Here is a 13365-nt window from a genome sequence, read left to right as displayed (position 1 = left end):
CTGTACTTGTGTCACCAGATATTCAGGTTTTACAGAACCAGGAATTGGATTTGTCATCATGAAAATTAACATTAGCAGGTAGCACTAAATATTTTTTGCCTTGTCCATTTGAAGGTATATTTCAAGGCTGCAAATCTCATAAAATTTTAACTCTTGTTACTTGCTAGCACAAGTTCTGATCATCAGTCAACAGAGATTGACTATCATAGAAACACATTGAAAAGTATCAAAGATTTTTTATTCTTTATTGAATATGATGATGAAACATGAACATTTATAAACAAAAATGTAAAAAGTTATTTGACCCTAACCAGGTCATGTCCAAGCCACAAATAGGCATAAATAACCTGGGGCTAAAAGCAAAAACTGCTCATGAGTGGAGTGTTTGTGAGGCTACCTGGCCAACTGATCAGACTTGTGTCTCCCTGCAGGACATTTTTATGGGTGTCCCTCTGGTTGGGTCAGATACAAAGATGGCTGCTATCGCTTTGAGGCCATTCGAAGGACCTGGGCCAATGCTCAAGTAATGTCAAGTGGATTTGTTGAGAAACTTGAGTGATTGACAGCTTCGCAGCTGCTCTCAGCACAGCAGAATAAAATACTTACTATTTCTTTGTGTCTCAATTCTACCAGGCACGTTGTAACAGCTTCAGGGCTGACCTGACCTCAGTCCATAGTCAGGAAGACCTTTTTTTCCTGCAGCGGATGACCCGACAGGCAGGACAGTCTGCGGTCTGGGTTGGAGGATTCTACTTTCTAGTGAGTCTCTCTTAGCGTAGTTTGAAACTCAAGAACAAGTCAGCGAGCATTCATCATTTTCCTTCTCACTTACCTGACTCATGTACACACCAGTTCATGTTCACACGATTGAATGCGCGTCGTGTTACAGTGTGTGTCTGTGTGTCCAGGGATGGAGGTGGATTGACAACACTCCCTTCAACTATGTAACAAGCCATTGGATCGCTGGACGAAATCTATACAACCAGTGTCTTCGCCTTAATGCTGTTGGTGAGAGTTGACTTTGACTGCTTATTTAGACAAACTGGCTGGATTTGATATTCACATACATTTTAAAATACCGATTATGCATACATTGACTAGGTGCTAAACATCCCTTGATCTTTACCACAATGGCGCCGCTCTGTTATTAATACATCCTCACCTGAGGACAGCCCACTGCAGGCTGAACCTGGGAACCTGGGGGTTTGTTGCTCTGATGGCTCCTGCCACAGCCTGTATGTTGACCTTCTGTTTGTGCCACAGCAATTGGTTGCTTCTCGCTGTGGTATCTGCAAGTTCCTTGACAATCTTGCACTGAGCCCGACCTCTGATTCCTACCTCTTTCAGTAGTCGTATTGTAGAATGAACTACAAAACGTCCACCACCCTTCTCGACTGAATGCACAAATGCTCTCCTGTCCTGGTCCTCTGCCAGGCCAGCTTATCTTAACCTTTAACTTTCAAATGCTTCATGGATAACTTCTACCCAATGAAAAGACATTCACAGGACTTAGACCAAATCTACTGATCATTTGTTTTGTTGTCCTGAAAGTGCATTTGTGATCTAACACCTCCTCGCTCTGCATTACAGGCAGCTGGTCCTACCAGAGCTGTGGCAACACCTTGCCATACATCTGTGTGAGGCGCATTGACAACTGCTGAGAGTCCAGATTTACCTGACACCAAAAGCCTTACACATTTTTTTCATTTGTTTTTGCTGTGATTTAATTTTTTACATGAAAATTCATGTATTTTCTTTACATTTTCTATGACATGTATACTTTCCTATTATGAAAATAATCTGAATGGAACTTGTGTCAAATAAATAAATGTACAGGGTTAAATGGTTTTTATTTATTTATTTATTTATCTGTATTTTTTTTTCAATATTTGATATTAACCTGGCATTGCAACTTTTACAATCAGAGAATTCACACTTCTTTGAGCACTTTCAAATTCAAGAACTCCATATAACATAGGGATATAACACAAGTCAGTAAGAAGCATGTGCTGCATAAAGTCAATTAACCCTTTGAGTTTTTTCACTGAAATATTCCACTTTGATAACAGTACTTTGAGCTGTTGCTTGAATACTGCTCATACTGCGTGACTAAAACAGCCTGGGTCTACATGACTGGGATCTGTTTTCTTCTCTCAAAAACCACTCACTCAAAATGCCGCTCATTATGAAGTTACAGGTGCTTGAGTAAAGCAGTGACTACCACCACATTGGCTTGTCACAATGCTGTGATGCTGCCAGTTGCAATTTTGTGACTTTTGTGCCCGAAGGGTTAAACGTTATTTAAAGCTATCACTCTTCTTAATTAATCCCCTTTGTCCGCAAGCAATTGAAAACTGTTGAAGAATGGCAAGAACAAAGTACACAAAACAACTTAGTTCTGATGATCTGTAATTTACGATTGACAACAATCATAACAATTATCACAAGTGTATCTCATTAATTTTCATCATTAAAACAAGGAGCAGATGACCATTTTGACGGATAATTAATACACCACATTGGTCAGTCGTATAGTCAAGTCTTGCCACTGCGCTAGCTCAGCGATTTCAATGGGGTTCATGGATGGGTAAAGGAAACATGAAGGTGTGAATAGGGTCTTTGTTTTGTACTGTTTATCTAAACTTGCCTATCTAACAACTGAGTAATGTAGCACAAGGAATACAAATAATGCATGTGTGAAAGCATAAGAAATCATAGAAACTACACAATGTACAGCATGGTATACAAATATATTTATGTACTTTGAGCATTCTCCTCTATATGCCTTTATAACTGAATTGACTGAAAATCTGTCTGAATTCCAACCTAGTTTCCCAATTCTTATTGCGGTGCTTTTCTGAAAAGCACCTGTCATACTTCATAAGCACATATAGATGTAGCAGCCCGGTGCTCAGTGGCAGCTTTCCATATAATGACAACGCTGCATCACGAACTTTGGACAAGGCTGTAGAAATGGAAGATTATCAGTCGCGTGTTTGAATGACCGTCTGAGTACGCAAGATCAGGTGACAGGGTGGTGACTTCAAGGTAGCTCACAGGCAGAGACATAAATGATAATGGGCGCTTTCAATTGGAAGTTTAGCTTTAAAATGATGCCTGACATTGTCCGTTTACTCTGCACCTCAACTCGTCCCAGCTAGTAACCAAGGTACAGTGTCTCCCTCCAGGCCCACTCACATTTGGATGGATCAAGTGTCAAGCCAGCCTCCTGAATCTTCTTTAGTACAGCTGCCAGTGGATTGTTGCCGTAATCCACCAAGCTAGCTGGAACCAGCTCCCGTCTCACCAGTGACATGTCTAATAGTGCAGCCACTTCATGGTCCATTATGGTCATAGTTTTAAAGCATCGCAGTCTGTTCTTCCCAGGCCCCTCTTCAGGCCGGGGAACATAACACGACCCAGAAAACTTAGTCTTTCGTACTGGGCAAACTGACACCTTGTGACCTGGCACTAGTAACATACAAGTTCCTTCCCGGGTCAGAGTTGGTTTTAGGCTGAGCTGGCGATACCTGAGGTCTCCTGGGTTGCTTCCCTCTGTGCTTGTCGGTGTTGTGTTGGTTAGGTTGTCGGCCTGTAGATGCTGGTGAGATGCAGGAGGTCCTCCTCAGCGAGCGCTGAGGTATTGAATGAGCCAGCTTGGTGGCGGTGATCGCCTCGGTTGGTTCATGCTCCTTCACCCAGGTCCTCATCTCTGCCAGAAGCACACAAAGAAGCTGCTCCAGGATGATGGCCTCGCCTACTTTGGATTCAGCGCCGATAGAGCCCTTTCAAACGGTGGTAAGTCTCGGTAGGGTTCTCGCCTGGTAGAACAGTTGAGGACCTGAACTGCTGCCTGTAGGTCTCTGGTGAGATGTCAAATTTCATCAGCAGTGCTGCTTTCAGGGTAGCAGTGGGCTCATTGTCTGGCCAATTCCAGGTTTTGGCCACACGCTCAAAACACAGCAAATAGATCTCAATGTCCTCCCCTGCTGGGTATTGGAGAATTTTTGGCTCTGAATAAAGTCTGTAGACAGACCTGGGCTGATGTGGTCTGTTGCCCATCACTCTGGTTTCTGGTAGACTTGCCATGTGTGGTGGGGTGGTGTGGTGCTGTCGAGGTGCTGGTGTGGGTAGATCCAACCGGTGCTGGAGGCTCCCTCTGTTGCATAGAGGACCTCAATCTTCGCAGCTCAGCCAGCGTGCCCTCTTCTCTACTCTGCTATCCCACCAAAAATTCTCTCATGATGGTCAACAGCTCATCCCCGGATCCTCCTTTTGACCCACGGGCGGTAGAAGAAGCTTGGGGTGCCTGGAACCTGCCGTCCCGCTCCTCGTCCTAAGATGAATTTGAGTCACCTTCTTCCGACTAGCCATCCAACTTCTGACACCAAATGTTGCAAGGTTCTTGTCCACACTCAAAAAAATGATGGCGTAGTAAAGAAAATCATAAAAAGGTGCAATTTATTGTGGTATTCTCCAAACGTGCATCTCTGTGGCTATTTACAAAAGCGGAAAAAAATGCAGCAAAGAGGCTATTTACAAAATGTAGTGGGGAAACTGGACGGAATTCCCCGAAAACAACCGAGTCAGCTTCCCAAAAACAGAAAAAACAAACAGCTCACAATTATTTCATCTCACACACCCTAATGAATGGATGACTTCCATTTTGTTAAAGTCTCAGACTATGATGATGATGATGTCTGTGTGCATCAATTCCGCATGTGCAATGTGTTGCCATCTGCTGTACAGCTGCACCCCCATTGGTTTGTGGTGCAATATGAATGAACTCCTGCGTTGAATAAAAAGGCTCACTGTTGGAACAATATGCTTTAGATCGAGAACATCCCTTTGTTTTTTGTTTTTTTTTTAGTTTGTAGCCATTCTTGTTTTTTTTGTTGTGAGTGTTATGAGTGTTAGTGAAAGTGGCACATGGGTACTAGTTAACTGTTCACCTGACAGTTAACAGTTATATTGATGAGCCCAAGGCACTGGATTTAATACGTGAATGTCTTTTTTGTTGACTGCACATGCAATATTGTGCTCAAAACACACATCACTGCTGATTATTATCATGTAATCAAACCTGTCTAAAAATCACTGACGCATGTTCATGTCTGTGCGCTTGCACATTTTATTTCAAAAACACACTTTGACTCCAAAAATCAAGTGTCATATTTTACCTAATATCATCATAATTTCCGGAGATCACAGTTCTGGACAGAGTTTTCTCTGTTCAGCATGCTGCTAAAGTTTGATCGATTGCTCGGAGAAGAAATTAGAAGACATTCATTGAAATTCACTTGTGATGAAAATTGAGGTGAAAATAACACAGTTTTACATTTGGATTTACATCACATGAAAAAAAGACAGATGCCAAAATACTTCCAAATCAAGGCGCATGAGTCTATCCCAGACAAATCTTTGTTTTGAGATTTAAATGTGATATGTTTCATGTGTTTTTCTTGAGTCCGTTTGTTTGCAGAATTATTTGCAGAATAAAACAATTATTATTATCAACAATGATCACAATTGCTTTACAATGAATGATACGCAATGGTGAATAATGAAAATGGGATGTTTTACTTGTTTGTTCATGCAGTAATACAACAATACAGTTCTTCACTAATGAGTCAATGCGCCATTCCAAGATACTGATTCTATCCTTCAAGAATATCGAATTAAAAGACCAGCAGTGTGGAAGCTTAGCACCCATCGCTGGAGATCACACAGATAGATGGCCTGGTAGAGACACAATTTGAGTTGGACCATCCTCCTGTAAGACAAATGGATGTTAAATCATGTATGTTTTGTCTCCAAAAACACTGATGCAATTAATTTACTTGTGTTGTTGTTGTTTAATTTGATTAAAATCCATGCTGCACTGTACCAAGTAAGTTAATAATCTACACAGAATAAAACCTTACCCACGGTGCTGATGTAGATACATGCATAGGAAGTGCTGCTCTGAGAATGCCAGCCATTGTAGGTGAAGCGTGTATTGTCCAGCCACTTCCATCCCTGGATACACAAACACACATATACACCACTGTGGAGTGTTGGTTTCTAAGTGACTTACAGAAAAGTAGAATCCTCCGATCCAGGCTTGAGTGTTTCCTGATCGCCTTGTAAGTTCCTGCAGGAAGTTCTTGTCAGCCACACTGTGAGCAGAAGGAAGGGTGGCCCCATAAGAGTCGCAGAGAGCCTGCAAGAAGGGAGACACAACCAAATCTCTCAGTGCTTTTGCCCTTTCTCTTGTGAGGGCTACCGTTGTCATCACACAAATATCTTGACAATTGGGTTATGTTACTTGAGCACTGGCCCAGGATCTGCCGGTGGTCACCAGTAGGTAGCAGTTGCGCTTGTATCCGACCCAACCAGGGGGACATGCAAGGAAGCGTTCTAAAGGGATGCAAGAGACTGATTAGTCCATGAGCAACAAGAACACTAAGAACACTGTTGCATTTTGATAAAGAGAACAAAAGGCATCATCATTGCTGGGCTTGCTGGATGGTACCCAGATTCCTCTTCTGACATCACAAATGTGAGTCCCAAATGCCTAAAAGCTGGGTGATTTCGTTCACACATGGCAACATGGTGTAGCTGCTGATTCAATTCCACCATTGAGGCAACATATGTCTGAGGGTGGTATGATCTACATGCACTCCCAGAGGTCACTTATTGGTTACAAATGGGCCTGTGGCGTGGGTGTATGCATGTGACTTGTCTTTATGTGTGTCCTGTGAAGAACTGCTGGGCTGTTCAGGCACCAGTCGCTTGCAAATCTATCAAAAATGAAGCTATTCAATGAACGATCAATTCCAAGCCAGAGTTCTAAAGGAGTTACAGTGCTCATTAGATGGTACACACAATGTTCGCCAACCAAAAGTTCCTCTATTTGTTTAAGTAGACAATGTTGCTGTCATGTGATCACTTGTGTGACATAAACCACGTCTTGCTCTCAGCAACTGTGTCCAAATCTTCTACAGTCTGAATTTACCTCCAGATCGCAGCTGAGGAGCGTCTTCACTCACAGAGACGGGAGCTGCCCAGAGAAGTTCTTACTGTCAGAAAGAAAATGCTGAAAATGATTTTGTTGTGTACTCACGCTGGCTTTCATTGTGCACCTCTGCTGGTAGGTCTGATTCAGGAGCATCTGGAACTAGAAGCACAGACATTAAGAAAAACAAACGCAAGGATCATAAACCCTATTTTTTCTTTGAATCCTTCAATTGTACATTAGCACCATAGTGACATGGAGATAGATTTACGTCAATGATACAAATGGCACTCCATGACTCGCAGAGATGATAGAAGGCCTAGATTCCTGCTGAAAGTTACACTCACCAGCTGCAGCATGGGTGGCAGGAACACCACAGATGACCAGGACCAGAAGAAGACTCTTCATAATGGAGATGATGACGAAGAAGATGAGACTTGGTAGCAAATGAGTTCAGCACGACAAAGAGATTGGGCTGTAGATGTGAACAGAAATCAGACCAGTGTTAGTGAGATGGAAGGTTGAGCAGCTCTTTATATTCTCCACCACACACTTTTACAACTCTCCGACTGTACTAGTTCCATACTTTCAGTGGCCTTTTCTGAACGAAACACACACAGCAGATAATGCCTGATAAGATTGCAGTGTATGTATGGTGACCTAGTAAACATAAAGCACGTGACATGTGTTTGGACACATTCATTATGTCGAAGTCTGAAACCATTCATTCCACTATCATTGTCCTGCTGCGGGAATGATTTATGACCAACCTATAATCCAATATTTTTGTCCTATGTTCATTGTTGATTGTGGTGGTTATCAACAAGGTTGTCCGTTCAGGTTCAGGGCCAACTACCTTACCTGCTCTGAGGAGTCGAGGGACGGGGGGGACACCTGCCAAAGTAATACAAGACCTCACCTTCAGCTACAGAAGAAGGCTATTAGAACAATGTGTCAGGTAGGTAACAGAGCGCAGACCAAAAACTGTTTGCTAAAGCAAGAGCACAATGTAAATCAAAATTAAGCCTACGTTATATTAATGTATCAGAAGCTGTGCATTATAATACAACAGCCAGTAACTGTAAGTAAAATAAATGTCATGTGAATAATAACAAGATTGAAATAAACATTCAACCTGCTGGCAGCAAACATGTTCCTAACGGCACAAAGCTCACTTTGGCTCACTTCTTCTGGAGCAGAAGGAGAGGTCTCGTCTTACTTTGGCAGGTGTCCTCCCACACCTCGACTCCTTAGAGCAGGTGTGGTAGTTCTCGCTGAACATAGTCTTCAAATACAACAATCCAGACAAACTCACAAAGCACATTTATGGTCATTATTCATACTGTTGCCGTCATACATGCAGAGTGGAGTAAATCGATTTATTGATTGCTGTTGCTTCCATGCTGATGGGTGGCGCTGTGACCTCTTGATTCCGCTTTGTCCATCCTGTCTACCACACTGCACAGAGAAGTAATTACAGAATTCTTTTAACAGACTCCAGGAATGATGTAGACGTAGTTGCTAATTGTCTCATTTCCCCATAGTGGGCCTAATAAAGGAAATCAAATCTATTTTGGGGGAATTATTAATATCTGCAGAATTTTCAAATATTTGTTCAATAATGTCCAAGAAATGTCTCCAGTAGAATCTAAACTTATTTTGAACATTTGAGGGACAAGAGACACATAAGACACTGACATTTTTGTTACAATATTATACTTAATTAATATATTGTTATTAATATTTCATGTTTTCCAAATACTTCTTCAGTAGCATCCAGGTCATGTGACCAAGTGAATCCAAAGTAATGGTTAACAGTCAAATACACATCAGTTATTATTATACATTCTTCAATATTTTGTGGCTGTTTTAGTAATGAGAGTAAAAAGGTGATATTTCACTGAAAACGTGTGTGTTGTAGATGCTTTAATAGTAGCCCAAGCTCACTTGAAGTAAGTAAACCAATGATATTTCTCTAAAATCACTTCTCAAAACAAACTGACGCTGTCGCTCAAAATGATTTATTGATGAGGGATTTGGCTGATTTGTTACACTTATCAATGCAGTTTAGTGTCGGGTTTTTATGGAACAGATGGTCAACTATTACCACCATATACAAATGACAGACCTCATTAAAACCTTTATCTAAAGAGGAAGCATTCCTTGGCTGATAGGAAAAACTCAGTTATGACACCAATAAGGTTCTTGTCCAGATAGTAAACATTAACAGACACAGATTGATAATTAAATTATTTATTCTTACATTCATCTGCTCTTTGAGCTCCACAGGTTTGTGATCAGACCTCAAAACAGGAGACTCTCCATTGACTCCATTTAAGTAGTCCAGAGACAAAACAGCACAATATTAAGCGGAATAGAACAAACAAAATTGTCAACACATTTTTTGGATATCAATTTGGTGAAGGAGAGATAGGTATTTCTGTTTTTGACTGGTTCAGCTGATGGAAATTTTGTGCCATACTATCAGTGATCATCGAGACATGCTAGAACAGCAGCTATGCCTTGAGAATTCTTTATGGGTATGTAAATGTCGTCCACATATAGTGGAAGTACACGTGGTGACTCAGGATGATTTGTCCAAGAGGCAGCATGCAGACTGAAAATAGAATGACACCTAAAACGGAACCTTGTGGCACACCATGGCCTGTCAGAGAGATGTGCCTGGAAGCAGCTCAGTGCAGTGTCTTTGATACTCACGCAGGAGTGGAGTGAAATTGTGTCCATGACTATAATATAATACCTGTTGATACCTGAGTACATAACAAAATTGAGTTCTTGTATTGTCTGTCTGGACTCTATTGAGGATTTTCTCAAACATTGGAGTGAAAAGTGACTAGTGAGTCAAGGATTTTATAAACTCTATAAACTCAAGGCTAAGTTTTGGTGGTCTGTAAATGGCTATTACCAGCCTTGGCACTTTTGAGTTCATTATAAAGTAGAGGTGACTGTTATGAGGTACCTGAGACGAGTACATTTGAAACATTTCAGCCGAGGAATTGTTTGTTTTACATGTGCCATACATACACATCATAACTGCAATGTGTTTTTGCTGCTTTATTTCACTCACTGGGATAAAGTACTGACCTACATATTTCGGATGCATGTCGATGATGCATGTTCAGGAGCCTCTGTACGACTGAAAATAACTGGGTTATGATGCCACATGTCCACTGGTATCTTGTGAAGGCACTTGGACATGATGCCACCCGAACAGTTGAGGGAGGCAATGCTGTAGTGCTGACGGATCTGACCAGAGTGTGGATTTGTGAAATCCAGTCTTCCTCTGCTGTGGAACCTGCAGAACTTTAAATGACAGCGAGTCAAAGATCAGACGCATGAGACACCGCAGTTTTTTATGCGTTTTCTTTTCACCAGAAGAATCCTGAAAGGCACAACTGGGAACACGTTCACTGCTGGACACCCGAAGGAATGGAGCAGGTGAGGACAGATTGGAGGGAGATTTACTTCTTCTGAATGGATGAGTTTCATTCTGTTAAAGTCTCAGACTAAGATGAGTCTGTGTGTTTCAATTCTACATGTGTGATGTATTGCAATCTGCTGTACAGCTGCACCCCCATTGGTTTGAGGTGCAATATGAATGAACTCCTGCAGTGAATAAAAAGGCTCACTGTTGGAACAATATGTTTTAGATCAAGAACATCCCCTTGTTTGTTTTTTTTTTAGTTTGTAGGCATTCTTGTTTTTTTTTGTTATGGGTGTTAGTGAAAGTGGCACATGGGTACTAGTTAACTGTTCACCTGACAGTTAACAGTTATATTGATGAGCCCAAGGCACTGGATTTAACACGTGAATGTCTTTTTTGTCGACTGCACATGCAATATTGTGCTCAAAACACACATCACTGCTGATTATTATCATGTAATCAAACCTGTCTAAAAATCACTGATGCATGTTCATATCTGTGCGCTTGCAGATTTTATTTCAAAAACACACATTGACTCCAAAAATCAAGTGTCATATTTTACCTAATATCATCATAATTGCTGTCATCTTCTTAACCTCTTCACTCCATCCTTTCTAATTCTGACTCAAATGATGATCACAGTTCTTGACAGTTTTCTCTGTTCAGCATGCTGCTAAAGTTTGATGCACTGCTGAGAGAAGAAATTAGAAGACATTTATTGAAATTAACTTGTGATGGAAGTTGAAGCGATTGAGGTGAAAACAACACAGCTTTACGTTTAGATTTACATCTCATGAAAAAAAGACAGACACCAAAATACTTCCCAGACAAATCTTTGTTTTGAGATTTAAACATGATATGTTTAATGTGTTTTTCTTGAGTCCGTTTTTTCAAGCAAAATGAAACAATTATTATTATCAACAATGATCACAATTGCTTTACAATGAATGATACGCAATGGTGAATAATGAAAATGGGATGTTTTACTTGTTTGTTCATGCAGTAATACAACAATACAGTTCTTCACTAATGAGTCAATGCGCCATTCCAAGATACTGATTCTATCCAAGAATATCGAATTAAAAGACCAGCAGTGTGGAAGCTTAGCACCCATCGCTGGAGATCACACAGATAGATGACCTGGTTGTGACACAGTTTGAGTTGGACCATCCTCCTGTAAGACAAAGGGATGTTAAATCATGTATGTCTTGTCTCCAAAAACACTGATGCAATTAATTTACTTGTGTTGTTGTTGTTTAATTTGATTAAAATCCATGCTGCACTGTACCAAGTAAGTTAATAATCTACACAGAATAAAACCTTACCCACGGTGCTGATGTAGATACATGCATTGGAAATGCTGCTCTGAGAATGCCAGCCATTGTAGGTGAAGCGTGTATTGTCCAGCCACTTCCATCCCTGGATACACAAACACACATATACATCACTGTGGAGTGTTGGTTTTTAAGTGACTTACAGAAAAGTAGAATCCTCCGATCCAGGCGTGAGTGTTTCCTGATCGCCCTGCAAGTTCCTGCAGGAAGTTCTTGTCAGCCACACTGTGAGCAGATGGAAGGGTGGCCCCATAAGAGTCGCAGAGAGCCTGCAAGAAGGGAGACACAACCAAATCTCTCAGTGCTTTTGCCCTTTCTCTTGTGAGGGCTACCGTTGTCATCACACAAATATCTTGACAATTGGGTTATGTTACTTGAGCACTGGCCCAGGATCTGCCGGTGGTCACCAGTAGGTAGCAGTTGCGCTTGTATCCGACCCAACCAGGGGGACATGCAAGGAAGCGTTCTAAAGGGATGCAAGAGTCTGATTAGTCCATGAGCAACAAGAACACTAAGAACACTGTTGCATTTTGATAAAGAGAACAAAAGGCATCATCATTGCTGGGCTTGCTGGATGGTACCCAGATTCCTCTTCTGACATCACAAATGTGAGTCCCAAATGCCTAAAAGCTGGGTGATTTCGTTCACACATGGCAACATGGTGTAGCTGCTGATTCAATTCCACCATTGAGGCAACATATGTCTGAGGGTGGTATGATCTACATGCAGTCCCAGAGGTCACTTATTGGTTACAAATGGGCCTGTGGCGTGGGTGTATGCATGTGACTTGTCTTTATGTGTGTCCTGTGAAGAACTGCTGGGCTGTTCAGGCACCAGTCGCTTGCAAATCTATCAAAAATGAAGCTATTCAATGAACGATCAATTCCAAGCCAGAGTTCTAAAGGAGTTACAGTGCTCATTAGATGGTACACACAATGTTCGCCAACCAAAAGTTCCTCTATTTGTTTAAGTAGACAATGTTGCTGTCATGTGATCACTTGTGTGACATAAACCACGTCTTGCTCTCAGCAACTGTGTCCAAATCTTCTACAGTCTGAATTTACCTCCAGATCGCAGCTGAGGGGCGTCTTCACTCACAGAGACGGGAGCTGCCCAGAGAAGTTCTTACTGTCAGAAAGAAAATGCTGAAAATGATTTTGTTGTGTACTCACGCTGGCTTTCATTGTGCACCTCTGCTGGTAGGTCTGATTCAGGAGCATCTGGAACTAGAAGCACAGACATTAAGAAAAACAAACGCAAGGATCATAAACCCTATTTTTTCTTTGAATCCTTCAATTGTACATTGGCACCATAGTGGAGATTGATTTATGTCAGTGATTCAAATGTATGGAACTTCATGACCCACAGAGATGACAGAAGGCCTAGATTCCTGCTGAAGGTTAGTGGACCTCACTCACCAGCTGCAGCATGGGTGGCAGGAACACCACAGATGACCAGGACCAGAAGAAGACTCTTCATAATGGAGATGATGACGAAGAAGATGAGACTTGGTAGCAAATGAGTTCAGCACGACAAAGAGACTGGGCTGTAGATGTGAACAGAAATCAGACCAGTGTTAGTGAGATGGA

The sequence above is a fragment of the Synchiropus splendidus genome, chromosome 2 (genome assembly GCF_027744825.2).
Source record: "Synchiropus splendidus isolate RoL2022-P1 chromosome 2, RoL_Sspl_1.0, whole genome shotgun sequence".
Lineage (NCBI taxonomy): Eukaryota > Metazoa > Chordata > Actinopteri > Syngnathiformes > Callionymidae > Synchiropus > Synchiropus splendidus.
The sequence above is the reverse complement of the archived record's forward strand: the minus strand, read 5'-3'. Positions refer to the sequence as shown.